Raw genomic sequence first — 24681 nt, forward strand, 5'->3', positions numbered from 1 at the left:
ACACTGCAACAGATAAGGAAAAACAGTTCTATGCCTTTAAGAAACAACACTAGGCTATATTGTATATTTTGGTTTCCTCAACTGAAAACATGGATTTATCCTGGAAACTGCTTCTTTTCTCACCCAGTTGGATATTGCAAGTCTTGCTTCTAAGTCCAATGAATTGAATCAATTATTGGAAATCCTTGACCAGGTCACGCAAAGAATTACAAAAGGATGCAAAAGAACACATTCAATCCTGCATGATAAACATGAACATGGAAGTATAAGCATTGAATTCAGACGATTTTTAAAGCTTAAATCCCAAGAAAATAAAGTGGTTTCTCAGTTCTGGAGAAAGAGACCTCAAGATTTCAGTTCAGACAACAGATCAGCATATGCTAGAACAGTTTTTGTTTTTTTATTGTTGTTTGGCTGTTACATTACTGCAGTACAGAACATACCCCAAAGAGATCTATGTTGTGCTTCTACAAATCTTTATCATACTCATCCTAAAGTATTTTGAATTTAGGTGAAAATATGTTTCTTCCCATCCTTACAGGTGCAGATACTCAATTTTGCTACTTGACTCATGCTAAATACCACCTACATGCCTATTATAGCTTTTTTATGTAGTAGAAATGCCACAGTCTAGACACTTAAATGCTTTTAAAGAACCGTCATTCATGTTTCAGCCACTCTGCTTTCCAGTTTGGCTTTAAAGAAAACCCACATTTATATATAGTGGAAACAAGGAACTTCTGTAGGGTTTTTTTTTTTTTTTTTAGTTTTGAGTAAAACTAGAAGTGTACACGCACCAAAGAAAAAAGGAATTTGTCATTTTGGGGAAATATTATTGTGCATATATGCTCTGCAAAATCTAATTAACTAAATCAACTCTATAAACTCTGATGTATGTTCCTTCCATCACAAACCTCAGAACTGATCCACTAGCCCTTGCAAGAATCCAAATGTTCAGTGTTTTCCGAATGCCCGACAAGAGATCAGAAAACAGAGATCCCATTCAGAAATGTTTCAACAGAAGGGTTCAAGACACAGCTGAAGCAATTCAAATACTATTTTGCTCAATGAGCCTCTGTGACCATCCAAGCTGATGAAATAACTAGTACTGGACAACACCAGCTTGAATACACAAACAAGAACAAGTCCAGTTAAGAGATGATAACCACTAATAGGAGTGAGCCCTTCAGATTCTACTGTTTTCTTCAGATTTTTTATTTTAAAACCTATACATTCATTGCCTGTCTGAATCATCATGCCATCTTGTTTACCATAAGAAAGGAGAAATAGGTTTCTCTATTCACTTCCAAGTCTATGTCTTGACAACTGTGAACAGACCTCCATCTGCTGAGTTATGTCAGTCTCCTCATAAATAGGTTTTAGATCAGAGATGTACAAATGATCATTTTTTTCATGCAATACTTAAACTGACCACTTAGATAAATGAAAGAGAGGATCATCAGTGGATGGGTAATGTAACTTTTAATAGCAAAAATGAAATATCCATACATCACTTTTTGCTTTACCTGAAAGAGACTCATTTAATTTTATAGGTTTTTCCCCCTATTTATTTACCCTCCAGTTAGCCTTTAAATCCTTTAAGCTGGATGATAAATCCTAGGTGAACATGTCATTCAGAATAAAATCCAGATCACTGTCAAAATTAAGCATTTTCTCAAGAACTATTTAAAAGAAAAAAAAATGATAGGTAGTTTGCTAATCTTTTCACTCTCCTGTAAACTGTACCAGTTCATAGGGTGAAATCACTGTCACAGGAACCTCACATATTTCACTAGGCTCCTGATTTAACCTAGTTCTTCATGCCTGTAGTACTTCCTTGTTTGTTTATTAATTCCCCTAGTGGGGCTTGTTGAAACTAGGATGTTGAAATAAAATGTCATCCTCAGACAATCAAATCCTTTGTAAAGAAATCTTTCTAGTTTACTATCTCATTCTGGTAAGCACTGAAACAGTTAACACTGATCCAATTATCAGCTTTTTACATTAATCCTCTATAGAATTCCATATACTTGAGGTGAAAAATCTGCCCTTAGAAACATTTTTGTCTACTGAGAACACATCCCTCTGCCTGGCAAATAGCTCTTCATTCTGCAAAGCTGAAGAAGCTTTTGGTTCTTGATAACTCCTGTAGCTTTGTATTGAAATACTTCGAGAGTCTGTGAGTAGTTTTCCAGTCAGGTAATTTTTTTTAAATTATTAGGTACACACGGATTTGCTTATGAATATTTCTCTTTTGCAATTACATGCTGCTTTTTTAATGGCTCACATTTTGAAGATCACAATGAGAACAAGAAAATGTCATACACTTAAATCTTGAGACTTGAAAGGGAAATATTTTACATTGTTCTCTATTATTATAACCTCACTAGAATGAGGTATCAAAATCTTTATGTCTGATATATATTGTGTATTAGACTGTTTGCACCTTTGATCTTTATCCATATCTTTATCTTTTGACTGCTCAGTCATTAAGTTGTTTTCCATCCTTACAGCCTTACTAAACCATCAGAAAGAAGTGGTTTACTAGTCAACATACGAAATACTGAAAGGTCAAGGCAATAAAGTAGATAGCTGTACCATAAAAGCATATATGAAGAATTGTATTGCTGATATCTCATTTCCACCAAGTCTATGAAATATGGGTAATAAGTGGCTTGACATTAATCCACTAGCCTGAAGAGAAAGTAACAAAAATTGGAAATTTTGTCCATTTAACCTATTCTACAAGAAGGTCTAATTTTTCAAAAACCCATACCCTTGAAGAAGTTAACAGCGGTCATATCAATTTTCATTTAGACAAATGTCTTCATATAAATTTAGACAAGATATTTCAAACAAAAATAAAACTATTATTGGACAGATTAACAAATTCTAAACTGAGTCAATATGTAAACAGTAAGCAGAATTTAAATAATAAGAATAAATAATAAGAAAAAATAGTCAACCTAATCCACAAAGTGCTTCTGGATCAAAAGGCAGCTTGATTGACATTGCTAAAACTATGAGGTCTAACACAATTAGTAAATCAGTTCATGTTCTTGATGTTGATATAGCCTCACTGTGGATTATGCAGCCTCAGAAGTTAAAGATGGGTGTCCACAGGCTGCTTATAGACAACCTGGCATATTTGGAATAGACAGACTAACAGTGAGTTCAGGCTAGTTTACCAGTTGCAATAGAAGTTAATGTCAGAAAATGAAAAAGAAAACACCACTCTCAATGCTCAATTACAATTTCTGTTCCTCTACAGATATTTTACGAGTCAGCATTTCATGGTCTATTTTTCCAATAGCTGCCCTAAGACATTTATTTTACTTAATTTCCCTAACTCTAAAAATAAAATGCAAACTAAAAAGCAAACAAGCATTTGTAGATTATGTACATTAAGAAATAGTCAACTTTAAAGATGACCGAGCATCTAGTGCTACCTCTGTTGAAGTTTTCAGGTTACAGAAAGTTACAAACCATTTATAAAATAAACACAAAACTATTCAACAATGAAGCACAAATTAATGTAATGTAACCCCAAACCTAGCCATTAACTGCTAGAGCAGGCAGACTGCCTAATTTACCCAAATAAATAAGTCTTATTAACATACTAATAATTAAGGAATATTCTAAAAACAATTTTAGTGTGCCAGAAGCTTAAAGCTATAAAAAATAAGAAATGAATAGCTCAGCTAAATCAGTAATGCTTTTGGAAAACTTAAGCAGTACTTGGTTTGTTATTTACATTCATGTGTAGGTATTCACATTAACTGTCATTGATATCTGTATGCGTATGCTGTTGATAAGCAACATCTTATGGAAAAACTTCATTGCTTCTGGACAAAGATCCAGCACCACTCACCAGCTCGGTAATGTAAGGTCATTCTAATTACCTTCTCCACACTTTATTCTCCCCTCTGTGGCCCTAGATCACATGGACTCCTTGAAATGCTGATACTGCATTATACTGATTTATTTTGAAATATGCTATATGTAATACTAATCATTGGAACTGCATATTGGATATCTGCTGAGCTTAGCTTTAAAATTATTATGCTACACACTGAACAAGACAATCCCACACATCTGAATGCTACATAAGCAGTATTTCCTGTTACTAACAGTGGAGAAAGTTGTAAGTAGTTTTGAAAATGTCCCTATGTTGAGCCAATCAGCCTCTAGTGACTGCAAGAGTTTTACTCGCGCTTCTTAGTGAAGTTAAAGTCCGCTGCACAGAATAAGTGCTCAGAGCTCTCCAGCCAAAGCCACTTTTGTACCCCCCTCCTACTGCTCTGCACTACACAATGTTAAGTCAGCTACCTTTTTTGTGTCCCAGTTTAATAGGCTTATCTATCCATTTGATCCATTAAAAGAAAAAAAACTTCTGTATTAGGGTGTGAAGCGCACTCCACCAGATTAGGGACCCAAAAACATTCAGGCCTTAGAAAAAGGGGAAAAATGTAGATTGTTCTGCATACACCTATTGGTATGCTTGAGGGAAAGCGCTGTCAGATGATTTTGAAAGATCAAAATCTCATAATTTAACTCAACTTTGTCACTAATGGTAGAGAAATGACAACTAAGACATAAAGAAACTCAGCATCGTTCCCATAATTGCCATTTTATATCAAAGAACTTCAGAAGGAAAACAGCAATTAAAATGTATTTTTACTATAGCAGAATTTTTTATTTATTTATTTTTTTAAACAGTGGGGTGATATTCATATGCAGTAAATATACCAAAGGACTGCCTTGCCCAGCAGCTTTTTCCCCCCCAAATGTGGCCCAGGCTAAAGGTCAGAGAAGAGTGTAAGAACATAAGAAAATATATCATCCCTCCCTCAGTACTTTCCCAGCAACCAGCCATTTCCATTTAGACCCTTTCCTGAGCTAGAAGTGATTTTTATGTGTTTCTTACCTCAGAGTTCTCAAGGCAAAGTTTCTTTTATGCTAATCAGCACAGGGTAATGGAAGTAGAAATTGATGTTAATTTCAATTTTTTTAGTTAATATTATGAGTGCAATACAATTCACATCCCATTCAATTTTTCAGCCAGTAGTAGCTTTTATGGTACAACACATAGCTCTCCACAAAACAATGTCTTTTGTAAGTTCCTACTGATTTATCCAGTGTTCTTTTTGATGACTAGAAGAGGACAGTATTTTATGCTAAAGCAGAATGAGTTCATTTATAACAGCAAGTCACTTTATATATAAAGATATGAGCAAGAACATTCAAAATACAAATTTATTTTTACACACCTAGTTTAGAGACAAGTTCTTTTTCTTCATGCTGTTATCTCTACTAAAACTCTGGCCACTGACCAAGATTTTTTTAATTGCTATAAAGAAGTTCTGCAGTGGCTTAGTTCTACCTTCTTCCAAGAAAAAAGAGCCAAGTAAATGATGTTACACTTCAGTCTATTTGACACAGTTTTCCCATAAAGGAACAGCTCATTTTGTCCTAATTAATAAGTTCCCTTCCTAGAAGAGTTATAGTCTGCTCAACTTTAGTCAGGACCTAGACATGCAGTGCCTCAGCAGCACTTTCAAAACCTGAAACCTGACTCTTTGTCTGCTGTGTGACCAGAAGGGCAGCTGTAATAACCAAAGCTTAAGACAACCCCATTAGAGAGGACACTTGTACCTAATGAGGGGGCTTGCATCTGCACCAAGCCACGTGCAGAAAGCAAATTGTATGGATAATTGAACATGTATAATTATCAGAAGTAAAGATAGTCTTTTACTTCACTCAGTTCTCACGCAATGGACTATTTTTCTTACATAGTAAGCCTGTTTTCAGTTAAATGAAGAGAGACAGGGACTTATAAAAGAATGAAATAAGACAACAATTCATCCAGTCTCTAATTCATACCCTGTCTAAAAGAGCACCTTTTTTTTAAAAAAAAGAAATTAATAAGTAAATAAGAAAAAAATAGGCAAGCAATTGCCTACAGGTTGACAGTTCAGATTCAGTCTTCAGTCATCATCTAGTCTAGAAGCACATAAAACTGCAAACCTTTTTAGTTACTGATCACGTGAAATGCATATTACCAGTGAACTTTACAAATACACTACTGGTGAACAAGATATTATTTCACTTCCTACAGCTGTCAATGTTCATATAGGTACACACATACCCACAACCACCCATGCCTTTTATATGCGCTAGATGCAGTCATCATGTTTGGTTTACCTTTTTAGACTTAACTGAACAAAATAGAAGAGAATCAGATAAAAATTTTATTTCCATTAGAATATGAACTCGATTAATTCCCCTAAGACTGATAACACTTTATTCTCAAACAAGGAAATAAGTCTCTTCTCATAGGCTTGAACACTTACTAGTCCATTAAATTCCAGTCAGCAAATGAGCAACTTTTTGAAGGAAACGATACCGGTGGCTAAAATAATCAAGGTATACATGAAAGTGGTAAAACAGAAGAGAATAAGACAAAAAAGATATTACTACAATGCTGATATTTAGGCCAACTGATCTTCTAAGAGTATCTTTTATGTCTTCATTTTCTTTGATCTGCCAACACCAGCTTTTTGTTTGTTCTTCCAGTTTAATGTGTTCAGTGCTAGTTGAAGAGCTTTTAGTTATGACCCTCATTTGTGAAAGTTACCCTTGAAAGCATGTCTCCCAGACTATCATCATCGTTCTGATTCCATGCTAACAATGCTTCTTTTATGCCAAAAAAAAAAAGCAGAAAAAAACAACCCACACGCATCGTGAGCCTAGCTCAAAGCTCATCTGGTTGAATAGTATGACAGACTCTTTTGCAGTTACTGCTGTACAAAAGTCTCATCTATATGAATTAGAGTACATTAATTATTTTACATCTTAAAGTGAAATAACAGTGATGTCTCCAAAATGATTTAATTTGCCATAATTTAGAAAGTTTGCCTTTAAATGTGGCAACATTCCCTTCAAGGACGTGCGTTTCAGCACTCTGGGCCTACCTGTAACAAGGGGGGCTTTGGGACTGTGCAAGCATTGTAAATAGATAAATAGATGAGTGACTCTGGAGAACGGAAGGCACTGGCCTTCTGTAGAAGCAAACAACGTGTAGATTATCCAGTTTCCTAGTACAGTAGAGACATAAAATGAAGAGGGAAACACACTCATGTCAACACCCTGATATTCATAAATGTTAGGTCTCCATACTTGAAATAACAATCTTCATAATTTCTTATTGGCAATCAAATTTCTGTTAAAAATAAAGAACAGGATCCCACACAGAAATTATTTCTCCCCTTCATATTCAGGATGAGCTGACAAAGTGGAGAACTTTTACCACATTTTACCAAAGATAACCTACTAAATAACTAGAGGGGAGAAAAAATAATCAGAATTAACTGGTAGGTGTGCATACATAAAAAACTAACAGTAGCCTCTGGAACAATCAGAATAGCCAGGACTTCAGAACTGTGGTGGTTTAACACTGTTAACACCACAATGCTTTCTCACTGCCCCTCCTCAGAAGGCTAGGGGGAGAAAATAAGATTTAAAAAAAGCTCGTGAGTGAAGAAAGGGAGACCACTTATCATTTACCATTATGGGCAAAAAAAGAATTTATTACCTATTGCTAACAGACTAGACCAGTTAGAACAAAAAGCAAACTAAAAATACTTTCCTCTCATCCACCTTTTTCTACCTCCTCCTCTGTAATAGTGCAGGGTTACAGGGTCCATCTTTCAGAAGCGAACTACTCCAGCATGAATCCCCGCAGGTGGCAGCTCCCCCAGACCTCCTGCTCCACGTGGGCTCCTCCACAGGCTGCAGCGTGGAGATCTGCTCCATGTGGGACCCATGGGCTGCAGGGGGACAGCCTGCTCCACCAAGGGCCTCTCCACAGGCCGCAGGGGAACTTGTGCTGCGTGCCTGGAGCACCTCCTGCCCTCCTGCTGCACTGACCTGGGTTTCTGCAACGCTGTTTCTCTCACATTTTCTTGCTCTTCTCTCCCAGCTACTGTTGCCCTGCAGTTCCCCCTGCTCCCCCCCCCACCCCCAACTCTGCTTTCAGAGGCCCACCCATTGTCACTCCCTGGCTTGTCTTCGGCCAGCGGCACGTCCCTTTTGGAGCCGGCTGGAGCTGGCTCTGATCTGACATGGGGCAGCTGCTGGGCTCTGCTCACAGAGGCCACCCCTGCAGCCCCCCCACCAAAACTTTGCCACATAAACCCAATACGAGAACACAGAAGATGAGAGAGAAAATGAAGAGTTCACTTCATAGCATCTTTGGTGAAAATTGCATCTTTCCCTTTGCAGTAGACAGAATGAACTTCTCTACTCAAATATTTTAAGTTCCCGTCCCTTCCCCCAACAGGATTAAGACTGATTTTAAAGATTCTGTTCCCACTGACCAACCTCCGTCCCCAACAAACCATTCTCATTTCAATTGCATCAGTTAAAAACAAAATACCCTCAGCATACCACAAAAAAGTATCATGTGATGTATAAGGACAACTGTTCCTCATGGACTGCAGTGCCATCACGAAGTAAGATTACAGTTTGTAAAGACCAGGAAAGATGTTGTTTGTATTTATGTAAATATTTACACATAACCCAGCAAAAGATCATAGAATGATAGAGTCATTTGGGTTGGAAAAGACCTCTAAGACCAACAAGTTCAAATGCTAACCTAGCACTGCCAAGTCTACCAGTAAATCACATCCCTAAGCACCACATCTACACATCTTCTGAATACCTCCAGGGATGGTGACTCAACCACTTCCCTGGGCAGCCTGTTCCAATGCCTCACAACTCTTTCGGGAAAAAAACATTTCTTAATATCCAACCTAAACCTCCCCTGGTGCAACTTGAGGTCATTTCCCCATATCCTATTACCTTTTGCTTGGGAGAAGATACCGACCCCCACCCAGCTACAACCTCCTTTGAGGTAGCTGTAGAGAGCAGTAAGGTCTCCCTTGAGACTCTTTAGGCTAAATATTGCCAGTTCCCCCAACCACTCCTCAGAAAACCTGTTCCCTAGGCCCTTCACCCGCTTCATTGCCTTTCTTTGGGCACACTCCAGCACCTCAGTGTCCTTCTTGCGGCAAGGGGCCCAAAACTGAACACAGTATTTGAGGTGTAACCTCACCAGAGCCAAGTAGAGGGGCACAGTCACTTCCCTAGTCCTGCTGGCCACTATTTCTGACACAAGCCAGGATGCTTATGGCCTTTTTGGCCATCTGAGCACATTGTTGGATCATATTCAGCTGGCTATCCACCAATACCCCAGGTCCCCTTGTGATGAACAGCTTTCCAGCCACTTTTCCTCAGCCTGTTGCGTTGCATGGGGTTGTTGTACCCCAACTGCAGGACCCAATACTTGTTTTTGTTAAAGCTCATACAGTTGGCCTCTGCCATCCAGCCTATCCAGATCCCTTTGCAGAGCCGTCCTATCCTCATGCAGATCATTCTGCTCCTTGTCCCCGTCTTCCAGCTCAGGGGGCTAGGTACCCAGAGAACAACTGGTCTTACAATCTTGACTGCTTTGAAGTACAACTGGCCACTAGTAATAATTAAAACAAAACAACAAGAAAAAAATACAAACCGCTAGAAAAAAATAAAAGAAATTATGTGGGAAATCATCAGGTTATAGAGCTGTCTCCTAAAACGCTGCATTCCATAGCAGCCCAAGATTTTCATGTTGCAAAATGCAGAATTAAAAGCAGGTGTTGTTTGTATTTTTTTTTTCTCTCTCTCCAAAAGTGGCTATCTTTTTCTTTACTTAAAACCATGGTGAACACCTGATCCAGCATCTGCCAATTTATACACACCAAAATTGCTGGAGGTAAGTTGATTTAAGAATACTCAGTACACCTCTGTATTCAAATATTTAATCACAGTTTGGTTGTTTGTTTTTTTTTTCCCCCTCTCAGTTCATTGTACCACAGCTTGTGGAAGGGGAAGATTACTGTAACTTTTTTTGATAACTTACACGTAGAGAAGAGTTCAGGAAAAAAGAGGTAGACATAAATCAAAAATGAATTACTAAGAACAGTCTTAACAACACAGTTTTGTAATGGCACTGATTGTTACAGACCCCTTCAAAATACTACAGGGCTTACTCTTCTATGATATTGCCCAGACATTGCCCCGAGCTATGATGTCCTGAAGCCACAAACACCCTCTAGCAGTGTCACACACTGCTACTCAGTGTGAGACTGCCGGTCTCCCTCCAACAATCCTTGTTCAATGTCTAATGAAAACTGAAGCCAAACTGGAAGCTAATAAAAGATATAAATTCCAGAATAATCCCCTGTTGATAAACACTGCAACTGGTATTCCTTCTCTTTTATATTCCATTTTACAACAGGTATGTGGTTAAAATACATTTAGAAAGGATATAAAAGGCTTTATTTGCATAGTAATTTCACATTGTGCTCTTTTCCACAAAGACCGTTAATAGCTATTAAGAGAAATAGTGTCAAAGACAATGTCCGTTAAAATGGTCATTAATGACAGATTGTGTTCAGTGCTATTTTGAATTCTTGGCTGTGAAACATAAATGCAATAATCTAGAAATAGCTCATCATTTATCAATCTAGTGCCCTGTTTTAACCTACCAGAACACTTACACTTGTTTTGCTTGTAACGTGACATTTTCTTCTTTTCAGGTTTCCCGTTACCCATTAAAATATAGTAAAGCTTAAGATATATTAATGCTTCCACTTTCATTTCTAATCAACCTTAATAACTTAATAAGAATCATTTCATAAAAACAATTACAGTATTCAAGGAAACATTTTATTTTATTCCTTCTGTGAAACATAACTAAATATTCTGAATCAGAACCATCCGATGCACTAAGAACTTACTTGTAGCATTTCAGTATCAGCCATAGTTGGCAGTTGTATTGCCTTTCTAGAATATACTTAGATTAAACATCACAAAGACTCCTACTAAAAAGAAAACTTTATAAAAAAGAGTCATAACACATACATAAACACTTACTGTTACTTCCTTGCTGTAGAATCTATGTTCTCAATGAAAGTTAGCATTCAATGTTATTGCCTGTTAAGAAGTCAAAACAACATGAATATGTTAATTTAATATAGAATAAGCTTTGAATTGCAACAGCTAATAAGAATCTTTTCATGCCATAAATAAGAAATATACCCACAATAATGTCTAGGAATCGTTTTTTCCCCATGAATTAAGAATCACAAATGCAGGGCAAGTGGAAATTATGTCTTAATAGAGACACTGTCACAGAAAGAGCTAAGAAATGCCACCTTGGGACCATGGAAAAAATTTTAGAATGTGCACAAATAAAAAACTAATGAAATGAAAAACAAGCCTTAACTCACTCTAGTATTCCAGCAATAGACACAAATTATTATGATGGAGGCTCATTCTCTCATTACTGGCAATACTAATAATTCTAATTCAAATTTGATTTCTTCTTCCCCCCCCTTTTTTTTTTAAACATTGATACCAAGCTGATTTTATCTCCACTTTCATTTACTCCATTAGATCTTTCAAGTATCTTGGGTCAGAGAAAAAATGTAAGTTTGACCATGTTGCCAATACCGTTTTTCTTATTTATAGAGACAATGATTAAATAGCACAACAGGTTCTCTTACAGTGAGATACTCTGATTTTGATATGAAAAGTGGTATTGCCAGAGCAGAAAGAAAGAAATGGAAAAGCAAAACAAGGAACATTTCACATTGCTTCTTATCTTACAGGAAATCCTACTTGTATTTTCCTTTCCTTACATAGAAATACCCACTTCTAGTAATTGGAGTAGTAAATAATGTTAATTGTATTAAACATTGACAAAGTCAGGCCTATAATGTCCATGAAAGTAGTTAACTTTCTAACACGTAAAATGTCTCTGAATTCTTAATGTGACTTCCTGCATGCTAAAGGAGTATGAAAATATCCACATCTACATCCCTTCGACTATTGAGATTGTATCATTATAAAAACAATACTAGGATAAATATTATCATTCTGGACTGAAGTGATCTTTCAAAGAAAATACATATTTACATCCACTAAAACATCTTAATCCAAAGTACTGTTGTACTTTTCCTCCACAGGCAAGTTTTAATCCTAAGAAAGTGAAATTGTTTTATTTTAAACAAAACCAGCATGTTACAACATATGACATGAGTGTTGAGATTTAATACAGAAAACAAGACAGGTTTTTGTTTGTTTTTTTGTTTTGGTAACAGAAATTCCTTATTTGTAGGAGTATCAACAATATAATTGAGACAGAACTCTCAATTTCCTACAGTCCGCAGATCAAAATGGGGAAAAAAGTAAATTATCCAATGGCTTTATGCATGGGCACAAATACCATGAGATAAATGGATAAATGCAGCCAAGCTTAGGCTGGAAGAACTCTGGACAAGTGTCAGGATAATAGTGTGATAAAAAATAATACTTATTTTAACTGGAGGTCTTGTTGAACCCTGCAGCAATACCAAATAAATAAATAAAAACCCACTGTAAAATACCAGCTAACAGCCTAAATCTGGGGAGATGAGATTAGATGCATGAAAAGACAACAGAAGTCTCCAACTGGTAGTCCAGTGTCAGGTAACTCATTAGTGTTATCACAGGATGGCTGAGGCTGGCAGGGCCCTCCAGAGCCCACCTGGTCTAACCCCTGCTCATGCAAGGCCACCTGGAGCTGCTTGCCCAGGACCACGTCCAGGTGGCTTCTGAAGATCTCCACAGCCTCTCTGGGCAACCTGTGCCAGTGCTCAGCCACACACACAGGAGAAGAGTGTTTCCTGATGTTCAGAGGGAACCTTCTGTGTTCCAGTTTTGTGCCCATTGCCTCTCTGAAGGCCAGTGATCATAAGGTGTGATGCACCATCCTTTTAGTGGTTTTGCAGGCAGTGGAGGCAAAAAGGCCTCCAAGGACACCTACAAAGAAAATGTTCAAATAAGATGTACACAGTTTCATTAACATCATCATTCATTCATGATTTCTGCAATTGGTTTGTAGAATAAACTAGCATCATTTGAAAGTATTAGTGAGCTTAGTAAGCAGGGGAGGTTTTGCAAGAATCTTTCAATGCTTGTATTCTAATAAGCAGTTCTCATCAAACAGGCTTTTTGCTAAAGAAATGTTTAACAGTTTTCAAAAGTATTCCATCCAATAAGAAACTTAAGCATAGGTGGCATAAGTACAAACCAGCAAAACTACGACATCATTTCCAAGGATTCCATCATATAACAAGAATAACTGATTAACATTTTCAGGTGGTCTGTTTTCATTTAGGTAACCCAATAATGCATGGAAAAATGCCATTGTATCTAACTGTAACCATGATTTACATGATCTAGCTTTGCCAGCATAGAGATGATAGATTCATTTACATTTTTTTCCTGTACTGAAGCAATATGAGCAATCATCCAGTTTTCCCAGAAAAGCTTTATTGAAAGCACTGACGTTTTACAATATTTACTCTAAAATGTTTTCAAATCATAAAACATATGTCCTTTGTACTTTTAATAACTTGTTGCAATTGATGGACTAATTTTGAACTTGTTAAGTCATTTATCTTGAGCTTCCAGTGTTGGAAGAAAAATCGAAAAAGAATTAAATGAACTGCAAACTCTTAAGAATCAGAAAAAAAAATTAAAATATCAGATTTGACACGCACTGAAGTTTGTTACTAAATAGTTAGAGTTCTAATGTACGATTGTACAGTAAAACCATTCTTGTACTGAACAAAAGAATGAAGTCAAGGGTACAAATGCATCAATTTACTGAAAAATTAGTAAACACTAAACTGGCCTATTTTGAGGCACATGTGTTTTCAGTAGGTCTTAAATAAATTATAAATAACACTATTTAAAATGGTGACCTCTTCTAAAGCCAACAATAACATAACTAAAAAGGCATAAGAATCTCAAATCTAGAAAAATCTTGACTTGAAGTCACTTTTCAGTGTTCGAATTCCCACTGATCTCCTTTTCCTTTCAGAGTTTTCAGGAGAACTGTATCAGGAATCAGCTAGCTTACAGAAAATGCAGACCAGAACTTTTAGAGGTTGTTGGATGTTACCATCTCCTCTTATCTTCAGCATCAGAAAAACACAATTTAATTTTAATGCACATATATGCGTATCACAGACCTTTAGAACACAGAATGGTTTGGGTTGGAAGGGACCTTAAGGATCCTCTAATTCCACCCCATCACCACAGGCAGGGACACCTCCCACTACACCAGGTTGCCCAAAGCCCCATCCAGCCTGGCCCTCAACACTTCCAGGGATGGGGCATCTCTGGGCAATCAGGTATCATTGAATAGGAAAACTTTTAAGAACCACTCCTACTTCCAATGTCATGTACTTGTAAGAAAAACAAAGTACACCAATGGTGGTTACATTACACTTTCATAAAATATTACAACAATCTACCCAGCATTTTTGATAGGTGTTATGAATATTCTTCTGTTTTATGTTATACGCACTTCTCCAGACTATGCCAAGAAAAGCCAACTATATTTGTCATGAAAACCATATTCAACTTGCAATATTTCTGACTACTAAATACACAAGTTTAGCCTAAGCTTACATGATATAAATGAAACTCAGAAACTGCTCAGCAACAAAGGAATGAAATTAAAACCTACACATGCTTTTAACATTTTTGGTATAAGAAAGCCTAGAAATAGCTTCCAAGGTGAAAGCCCATTTTGCCTACTTCAAATGCTAGCATTATGAAGCATTTTGTTTTCTAAATTATAGGGAAAGTGCAGTTGCATTTTACTTTCTTGTACAGGTTAAAAAACACAATGCAAAATAAGCCGCATATACATAGTTTTGTCCAATATTACACAGTAATATTTATCCAGATCATGCAACTCAGATCGGTGTTTCCACATTTGCTAGGTCATTAAAAAATGAGATGCTCTGTTAAAGTTGAGATGCCTTAACGCACGATAAACAGTCTCCATCTCTCTTCAAAGTTTTCATTTAACATAACTATTGCTGTGAAGCGAAGTGTGTATTTAATTCAACATATGAATTCACAAAGGACAGGCTTAGTTCTTTATAATATTAGCATTACTTATAACATTTTTTTGGTTTCACTAAATTCTCCCATTTCCATTACAGAAGATATATATATGCACATATATTTAATAATGAATGCTTACAAACAAAAATAAGAACAATTAAACCTAGAAATGGGGCATGACCCAAGGGTAAAAGAATGTTTTCAGTTATTAATTAGAAGTTTGGTACTTTAGCATACCTGGTAAATATCAGTTTAATAGGCCACCTTCTAAAGATGCTTACCCCAGAAAAAGATACTTGACATTAATTTAACAACTCAACTTGTTCAAAGTTGTCAGCTTTGACTCTCTCCCCTGCTAATGGGGTGGCAGGGAACAATAGAGCTCTGCCTACACAGACCTGCACTGACAAGCTCTGTGCGGTGCATGAGAGAGCAAAACAACCATACAGCTTTAATATTTGCAACTATTCCTTGCTATATTAATGAAGGCAAACCAATGCTAAAGCCTCCCTTGCTTACCTGCCTCAGTAAAGTTTTGGGCCTTCATGCATTTACTTTGGTTTTTGGACTGTACTACAGACTTGGACTATGACATACAGATAGCTGCATTTTTATATCAGAAGGAAATAGAAGATACTCAAAGTCAAGAATTCCTTAAGCTATATATAAATGCTCAAATCCAACAGACTTTAAAGCATCTAAGTGGTACTCACCTGGGACTGACTGCACACAGCAGAAGGGCCAATTACAAGATGTACACAGCTAAAATAAAGTAGGATTAAAGCAATAGAACGTGTGCCATATAAGTTTTGCCCTCACTCTGTCACTGAAAAGTAATACTTAAAATTGCACACAAGGACTAGAAAGCACATCACAATGCACCCACAGAAGCTCAATCTATTTTGTGTATCAATGAGAAGGTTAAGAAGTAAATAACAGCAATATAGTTAGAGGTGGCTCTTTGATCTTGATATGCTTATAGAATTAATGTCTAGAAATCACAGGTAAAGATAAACTTTTCATGTTACATATGCACTAAGATATACATCTGAAGTTAAAAATACCAAGGTCGTCCAGTATCATTCTTCCCCCTTCACTGATGTTGTTGGTTGTCATAAAGTTTTAAACGCTAAAAGTAAAAGTAAGCAGCAAACAAGTTTTTCTAAGCTGTTCTGTTCAAAAGATAGGCAGAGCATAAGCCTGTAAAGCTAATACTTTTTCCACAATAATCGCTAGTTCTTCAATATGTTAACTGTAAATATTACATTTCTCTTTTCCCCTTTAAAAAAAAAATGGTAAGTTCATCAAGAAAAAGTTCGGTGGTAGGCCAAGGATATCTGTGATCAAAATCTGTAGAAGCAGAAATGCGCTATTTACTTCATTGTCTGATTATTTTCCATACATTTTAATCAATATTTCTGTTTAAAGAGGAAAGATTGTCATCAGCACATTTTGCTCCTGGGGCATTTTCTTTCTTTCTTTTTTTTTATTAAACGTGTTGTTGTTGATGATGATGCTGGTTTGTTGTTGTTTTGTGTCGTTTTTTTTTTTCCCCGAGTTCAGGTGAAAGGCAAGGTAAAAGCATAATTAAAAAATATATATACATTGCATACATCTTGCACACAATCCAGATGTGTGCAAGATATAAGAACAAAGCCAAATATTTAACTCCAAGGGCTGGAATTTGTTAATACCAAACCTAAATTAACAACATATATATCTTATAGTGCAAGAAGTCTATATATTTGATCACCATAATAGGAACCATACAGTTACTTGTCATCTCCAAAAATTCAAAATAGGTTGTCCTCAAAACCAGCCAACCAAAACCCAGCAAGAACAGCAACAAAAACAAAAATCCCAAACACGCAAAAGTAGAGGGTAAACTGTAAGAATTTGCTCCTCGGTTTATAATCCATACCCTCCAAAATAACTGCTTTCACTACTCACAATGAAACATTGTCTGTGCAACAGACCAATGTGAAAATCGAAGGTCTGCTGGTTTTGAATGAAGAAGTTAGTGATAATTAACTGATCTCCATCTGTAGTTACTAAGGAGCTGCATTTATTCTTTTTGAACATTTGTATCCCAAAGTCGTTCACATATGCAGTTATGTAGAATGCAAGGTACAGCATAAGGCAAGCAACTCACTGGTAGAGATGAAACAAGGAGCTATTTACTGGCAGGCCAAGTAGGGCTGATGGTACTACTAACAGAGATAACCACTCATTTCAAAAAAAAAAAAAAGCTGGAAAGTAATGTTTATCATCACTAAATAGTCAGACCATTTCCAGGACAGTATCTAACAGAAGAAATGACTGAACCCAACCATGAGATTTGGACAGATTGAAAAGGAAAACTGGCTCAGACCCCCGACTGCCCCTTGACCAAAAGGGGAAGCAGGACACCTGCAGATGAAAAAGGAGGCTTTCTACAGACCTTCAGCCTGAGTGCATAATGAGCTTTTCTTGACCTGTACATTTTATGAGCTTTGGAGCTAACTTGTCTATTTGATATCTTACTAAAGAAAGAAATTTCATTTTATCTTAACATTACTTAATGTCCCACAGTAATCACAGTACTAGCAAGATGTTGCTCAGTTAGGGCTGCAGGAAATCTGCAGACTGTGGCAAGTGAGCACATTGAGAAGCATCCTACCTATCAAGCACACCTTCCACTTGGCTAAACCATAGCAGTGCGACACATGCCCTGTTTCAGCCTCACATGCCAGGTAGAAAGCCGGCAGCAAGTGAATGAGAGCAGTAAGAAGTGTCTGCTTGTAACAGGCAGCCATAAAGGGCTGACAGGGCTTAAGATACCAAGGGGCACACTGGATGATGTTCAAGAAAGAAAGAAAAAAAAAAGAAAGCATCAAGCCATTTAACACTCATCAGATCTTGAAGCTGGGGACATAAAAATGTACAAAATCATGTGGAATAAGCATATACACATTCAAATCAATTCAACGTTGCCAATCAATGGTTTATTAAATCACTTAAACTCAACAATTATTTAACAGTTTCTGGGAGATCCATTGCATAACACATGTACGGACACTTAAGAAAAAAGCTGACAAAAATACTGCTTTAAGGAACAATTTAAGGATGAACAAAATCCAAAACATTGTAGTAAAATCACACAAGAGTCAGTAAAAGTTCTACAGAAATCAGTTTCCATACAGTGAGTCACAAAGAGACAATTTGAGTATGCACAAGCAGTTTATTACATCTCTGTGAGCAAAAGTAAGTCCCTACTAATAGAACACTGAAAAGAAAACCCCATTCTACCTCTACTTCTGTCTTAATACAGCCTCTCCTGTGCTTCACTCATATTGTACATATACTCATTTAGTTATGAAGTCAATGAACAGTCCTCCCTTTCGTTAAGATTTTTGATAAATGAATTCATTTCTTTGAATAGCTTACTAATATTTCATCTTAGAAACCGGAAGAACTGATGATCTGAATTCTGAAAACAATTTGTGTTCAGAGAAAGAGAACAGAAATAACAGTACTTAATTCACTGTTACTTCATTCACAAAAGCTTAGACGCAGGAACAGAGAGTAACTTCACCAACTGGGTCAAAAATTGTTGGATATTTTCACAAATACACACACTGGTGAAGAGAAGCAACTAAAGATGAAGCAGCAAAACCAAGAAAATATGATGGAAACAGATAACTTTTTAAGCCAAACATTATCTAGAAGAGGGCCTGGACTGTGAGCATGTCCTTTGTACAACATGGAGTACTGCAGGGAAACATGTCCTGGAGGTTACTTACTCCAAGGTTATATTAGCATAGAAATCTCAGTAGATCTGCACCTAACAGTATGGATCTGATCTAACAAATCCTACACTTCAGAGGCAAGGCTTGTGTCAGTAAGACAGATATATATATATATTATCATTGTGTAATATAATCATACCGTGCTATACTGCACAAAAATCATAAAGATACATGAACTCAGGCAAGCACTGGCTCAGACATCCAAACTACCTTCCACTGTGTGGTGCCAAAATACCTTTACCCTGTGTTGGGTTGGGATTTTTTTTGAGTTGTGTGTATATATATATATATTTTTTTTTTTTCTTTTTTCAAAAACACTGGTACAACAACATCCCAAACTCAGCTATACTAATAAATATAGCATAACTGCAGCACATAGCTTCCCTCTACACACCCTTTTTTTTTTTTTTTTTTTTTTTTTGCTTCTCTCCCCTAAATAACATCTGCTATTTAGAATATGTGACCTACAGTTGGGATCAGACTCATTTTTTCCAGGTTTTCACATTTCCACCAGCACTTTTTTTTTTTTCCCCAGAGAAAAAGGAAAAGTTCTCAGAGGACATCAAGACTTCACGGATACTAAATGAAAAGAACTTGTTCACTCCTAAAGTAAGCAGCCATTAAAGTGCAAAGATGTGTTTAAAAAAAAAAAAAAGAAAGAAAGAAAAAGAAAAAAAGAACACTATTCTAAAAAAAGCTTTAAAGTACTGATGATTAAATAAATAATACTTTTGAAAGAAAATCTACTGTATAGGTCAGAGCTCCATAGTGTGTCATTTAAAGTAGGGTTACAAGAAGCAGCATTATGGTTAGCAATAATTAGCAGGAAATGGGAGTGAAAAGAAGCAAGTTCATCTTTTAAAGGCATAAAAAAAGAATATACAAAGAAATTTCTCTTTCACTTCTCATGCATGTGACATTTCCCATGCCTTTGGAAAGTTGATTTTAAAAAAAAGTCTGAAACAAGCTTTCATATAAGGAAGGAGTAATTGGAGTGACCCAGCTTTCTATGGCTGCCAGTTGTTTTTAATAACTTCTAAAATCATAGACGTAACAGTAAGTTTGTCACTGAAGTTGCCTTTTAAAAATCCTATTTACAGTTAGCTTTCTAATTCACACTTTCTTAGGTGTTTCCCATATTTCAACTTCCCTCAATCCAGACATGTTTGTTGGTCAAGTGGCTTTCAGCAGATGGAAGCGTCTTTATTCTGCAGCTTCTGTATGGACACCTGCAGTTAGTGTCCATATGGAGTGGACAAGTGAGTCACAGGAGAAAATGTGATTTGGTCATTTGTTTTAGCAAATACAACTGGTTTTCTTGTAATTAGAGGAAAGACCTTTAAAGTGGATCTGGCAAAGTATATAGTTCTTCTTATTCTTACCTTAATAAACTCCCCTTGAGAAATATGTGGCAAGAACAGAATGAGATAAAAGAATGAGACAAGATGTGGTGAAACAGGACTAGAAAGAAAATGACAAAGAGGGAATTAGAAGGAGAGTTAGAAGCAAAAACGAATGGTGATAAAAGCAAGCGGTCAAGGAGGAAAACATCAAAAATGCATGAAAGTTTTTAAACAGAAAAACACATGGGAAAATAAGTAGCAGAACAGAAAAGGGGCTAGATTAAAATTTGGCTGGAAAGAATTACAAATGTAGCAAAGCACTGTGTAATGCAGTAATGAATAAAAGAAGGCATACAAGGATAGTACTTGAAGAAGCAATCAGTAGGAGCAAGGTTCCTCATGTCCAGCCTGATGGTTAAGGCTTAGAGCATGCTATGCTGGGAGCAGGGAACCCTGAGCCTCAGAGCTACCAGGACCACCCCCCCCCCCCCCCCCCCCAAAGCCTGGAAAGGACTCCTGAAACATTCCCCACTCACTGCTACTTCTACTAATTAGGAATACTGCACAGAGCAGCTCAGCACAACTTGCAGGAACACAGCCTGTAGCTCCTGTAACCAACACAGCAGCATATCTGCCTCTGGTAGCTCTTATTAGTCATTACCTAGCTCTTGCTAAGAGCCTGTTAGCCTACCAGCACTGGCTTGCAAAAAGTTCCTAGCATTTGGAAGAAAGCAGGGTGTCTTAACAGTACTCAGTCTCAACTTCATCCCTACTTCTGTCTTTCCTTCTTTGCATGCCCAGTATTACACCGCAAATCTCCACTGCCTGCTTCACAACAAATTTAGCTAAGAAGCTGGTAAGACTGCAACTATCTTGAGCCATTTCCACTCGGTACTTCTCACAGCAGTGTTCATCTCTGTGTTAAGATGTCCTACAGCTTTGGTAGGCAATATCCCCCTGTCTCTGGCAGAACTAGTGGTGGACATGGGGTAAAATGAGGCTGTAAGCCATTGTCTAGCCTTCTCCAAGATTTGTATACTGAATTTTACAAAACAGAAGATGGGCTATTTCATTCCAGTTCCCTTATCACAATATCACCTACTTTTCCACAGAGAATTTAAGACTGCTTTCAGGCAGAAGGGGTTACCCCCTGGGCCCACATCTGCCTGGCTCCAGATGCAGCTGGGCTCCCTGAGGCCTTCTGTCCCCACACCGCAGGCCCTCAACTGCTGACATGCGGCCAGTGACAGGCCCTGCTCAGCCAAGGGCCCATCACGAGGAGGTGCCCTTGGGGCACCCTCAAAGGCTGGAGATCCTGGGGATGTCACGGCTTGAGTCACTGCGCTGTGTAGGTTGACCAAAGTCTGACTGGACCCGGTTGAGGCCTGGTGGTCTCCCCCACTCCGTAAATGCCCCATAACACCGCAGACTTACACAAACACAGAGCCAACAAAGGGGACAAAGGAACACAGACCCCAGCTGGCCACCAGCAGGGACACCATGATGCCAGCTGCCAGAGAAGGCACAACTCGGCCCAGCACAGCTTAAGGGTGGTGATGATCTTCTGGGGAAACCCAGATGGAGCAGGGACTCAGGCCACAGGCGAGAGTAGCAATTCATGCATCTATTATTTGGAAAAAAGGCCTTGAAAAATCAATTTATTGCATCTACCTATCTAGCTGCAATATAGGAGAACTAAAACTTTTCCTTTTAACACTTTTTTGCCCATTTTTGCTCAATTTACATTTCCTGTAATTGCCTACATGGTGCCAGAATCTGAAAGAAATCCCAGGCGTCCCTCTCCTGATGCGTCACATTTCTGCTCAGCCACAGGGCGTGCAGCCCTGCTGCTTTTGGCTGCCTTTACAGGAGCAGCATCTGGGCTTGTTGTGGTTTTTCTCTCAGCCACAAAGACCTATTCTACACTTTCTTCATCAGCATACTTACAGCACTATCCTTGTCTTTATTTTCATCCTTCTTCTGAACTTTCCTCCTTTTTCCACTCCACCAGTTCAGCTACCTCTCCATTTTTAGCCATCTCCACAAATGATTCATGACCTCTATCATCCACCTGCTTTCTTAGAGTAGCACCTTGCTACATTTACTTTCATAATATAGCACACAACTAACAAACAAACAAACAAACAAAAAACCCCTCTCTGTAACAGCCCAACCTTACCTCCTCCAACAGCTAAAAGCAACAAGCTCCCAAAATCCTCTACCATCTGCAGAGCAAGCCCTCACTGAGGCACCGAGGAGTGCTGGGAAGCAATCATCCCAGCTGTGCTCCATCAGCTTCAACAGGCACCACCTGCTTGCTTTTGTCACCACCCCCTCAACCCAAAACCAACACCACCACCCACAAATAATATAAAGGTAGAGTTTATACTACACTTGTTTTGCATGGGCTTAAAATGCAAAATATATTGTTACTGTAATAACAAGCATTTCATTATTGTGAGTCTGTCTTCCGTTGCAGAACAATACTTTTCCAAAACTTTTGAGAAAGATGCTCTTGGGAGGGGGAGTCAGCTGCATAAAGTTGCCAGCGGAAGCAGTAGCAGACATTTTCTGCAGTCACCAGGCTGTTATTGGACAATGTTTTTCACTCTGACATATTATTGACTGTAAATCCTGAACAATGCTCCCGAACATCACTTTGCCTAAACTTCCACTTTTTTCTCCTTTCTTCTCCCATCTTGTAGTTACTTTCTAAAATCTCCTTTCATCATGCTTTGCTTTTTTTTTTACTGAAAATTTACTTAAACTATTTATAAAGTCAAAAAGAAATCCAAAATGAACATAGCATATTCCTTCAAATCATTAATCTATTCATAATTCTTTGAGTTTGCAACCATTTTGTCACCTGGGTTTTTACACTGTCAAGCTCTTAGTATGTTGTTTTATAGCAGGCTGGAGCCCTGATCTTCACTGGAGTGCAATAGCACCAGAATTATAATAATAAATAGTTATGTGCTCTCTCTTTTCTGCAGTTATTTAACATAATTATTACCAGAGTAATACCATTACATGTCTATCTCCAGATGTTTTGCTGAGAAAATGGAAACAATAACGTGAAGCATGGCTTACCATTAAACAAAGTGAAAATATATTGTTGGGAACAAATTACAGTACTGACAGGGAAAGTTACAGCATAGCTCATCACATACACTAAAGAGATGGTTCCTTTTCCTTTGGACGTAAGAAAGTTGTGGTTGCAGACAATTACTGGATTTGTCAACAGAGTAAGCAGGAGAACCCTGATGTAAAGACAATGTGAAGGAAGTGTGCTAAACCAAAATCCAACTTTGGATACAATTCAAACCTATAAAGTTTTAACTACGTTTTGTAATTGTTAGGGAAAAAAAATGAAAAAGAAATAATGCTGAGGTGTAGCTTCCTGACAAGGTCACGTATGCAGCAGTATCCAATTTTCCTTTTTTTGAAATATTCAGAGAAACTGAATTCCTACTTTTTCTTCTCTATAAGCTCAAAAATAAAATGAAAAATATTTTATACAAATTGCTTGGGTTCAGAATTTATTTAAGCTGAATCTTGATGAAAAGAACTATAATTGCAAATGCCAGTATGATAGAAAAAAAAAAATCATCTCAAATGGTTTTACATTTGTAAAATAGTTGTCTCATTGATTAAACAGTTCTGACTGTTAATGGGTAGTTTTGTGTCTCTGTGTGTAATAGTGATAGCACGGGTGGACATTCATAAGATATATGCCAGAAATATATAAATATTTAAACTGAGCATGGAAATATATTTGAACTGGAAAAAAAAAAGAAAAAAAAAAGGAAAAGATTATTCTAAATATCTCTGGATACACAATGCTTACATATACAACATGACACAATACAATTGGCTACCAGCAGTGTTTTTCCCTTGTATTGTGACCTCATTTTTTGTATCTGGTCACTGACATCGATATACTACTAGACATGGCAGTTTAAAATTGGTTATCACATAATCTATGCTTATTCCTTTGATCACATCCAACACTGCTTACTTGACTATATTATGCTTTTCCTAGGAAATTAATCTTACCCAACTTAATAATATTACATTACACTCAAAAAATTCAACTTACGTTGCTCTTCTAAGCCAACTTCATTAAAAAAATAATAAATAAAATAAATAAAAATAAATAAATAAAAATATCTGTGCATGTTTTCTAAAGTAGTTTTTATAAACATTTTTTAACATCAGTTCCAGTAAGTTTTCACTGTCACTTATATAGGCTTCAATATTTCATCGTATATATTCTGACCTTCAGTAATGACGAAGGGTCAAGTCTATAGCGTTTATTCTCTTGCAGATCTGTAATGTTTTCCAGGATTTTTCTAGTTTCTATTTACTAATCCAAGAGGCCTATTTCAAAAGCTCTAAATTGTACGAATTGCGTGAATTTACTTGTGAAATTTAGACAACTCTAGTAAAATGGTTAAGGCATTTACATTCCGTGCAATACAGTTATAAAGACAGGATACCGAAGGTTATTTTTTAAATGCTGTAGATAAGATTACTGATTGCAA

General features: G+C 37.1%; 1 protein-coding gene across 1 annotated transcript in view; it reads right to left on the reverse strand.

Moving 5' to 3' along the window:
* The window catches only part of LOC308194612 (uncharacterized protein), a 975354-nt gene that overhangs the window by 545135 nt on the left and 405538 nt on the right, over positions 1-24681 (reverse strand). The window contains exon 14 of the mRNA XM_080590727.1: positions 10975-11034. The gene's annotated coding sequence lies outside the window, so the exon portion shown is untranslated. The remainder of the gene's footprint in view (positions 1-10974; positions 11035-24681) is intronic.

The sequence above is a fragment of the Anser brachyrhynchus genome, assembly GCF_964034855.1.
Source record: "Anser brachyrhynchus genome assembly, chromosome: 4".
Taxonomy (NCBI): domain Eukaryota; kingdom Metazoa; phylum Chordata; class Aves; order Anseriformes; family Anatidae; genus Anser; species Anser brachyrhynchus.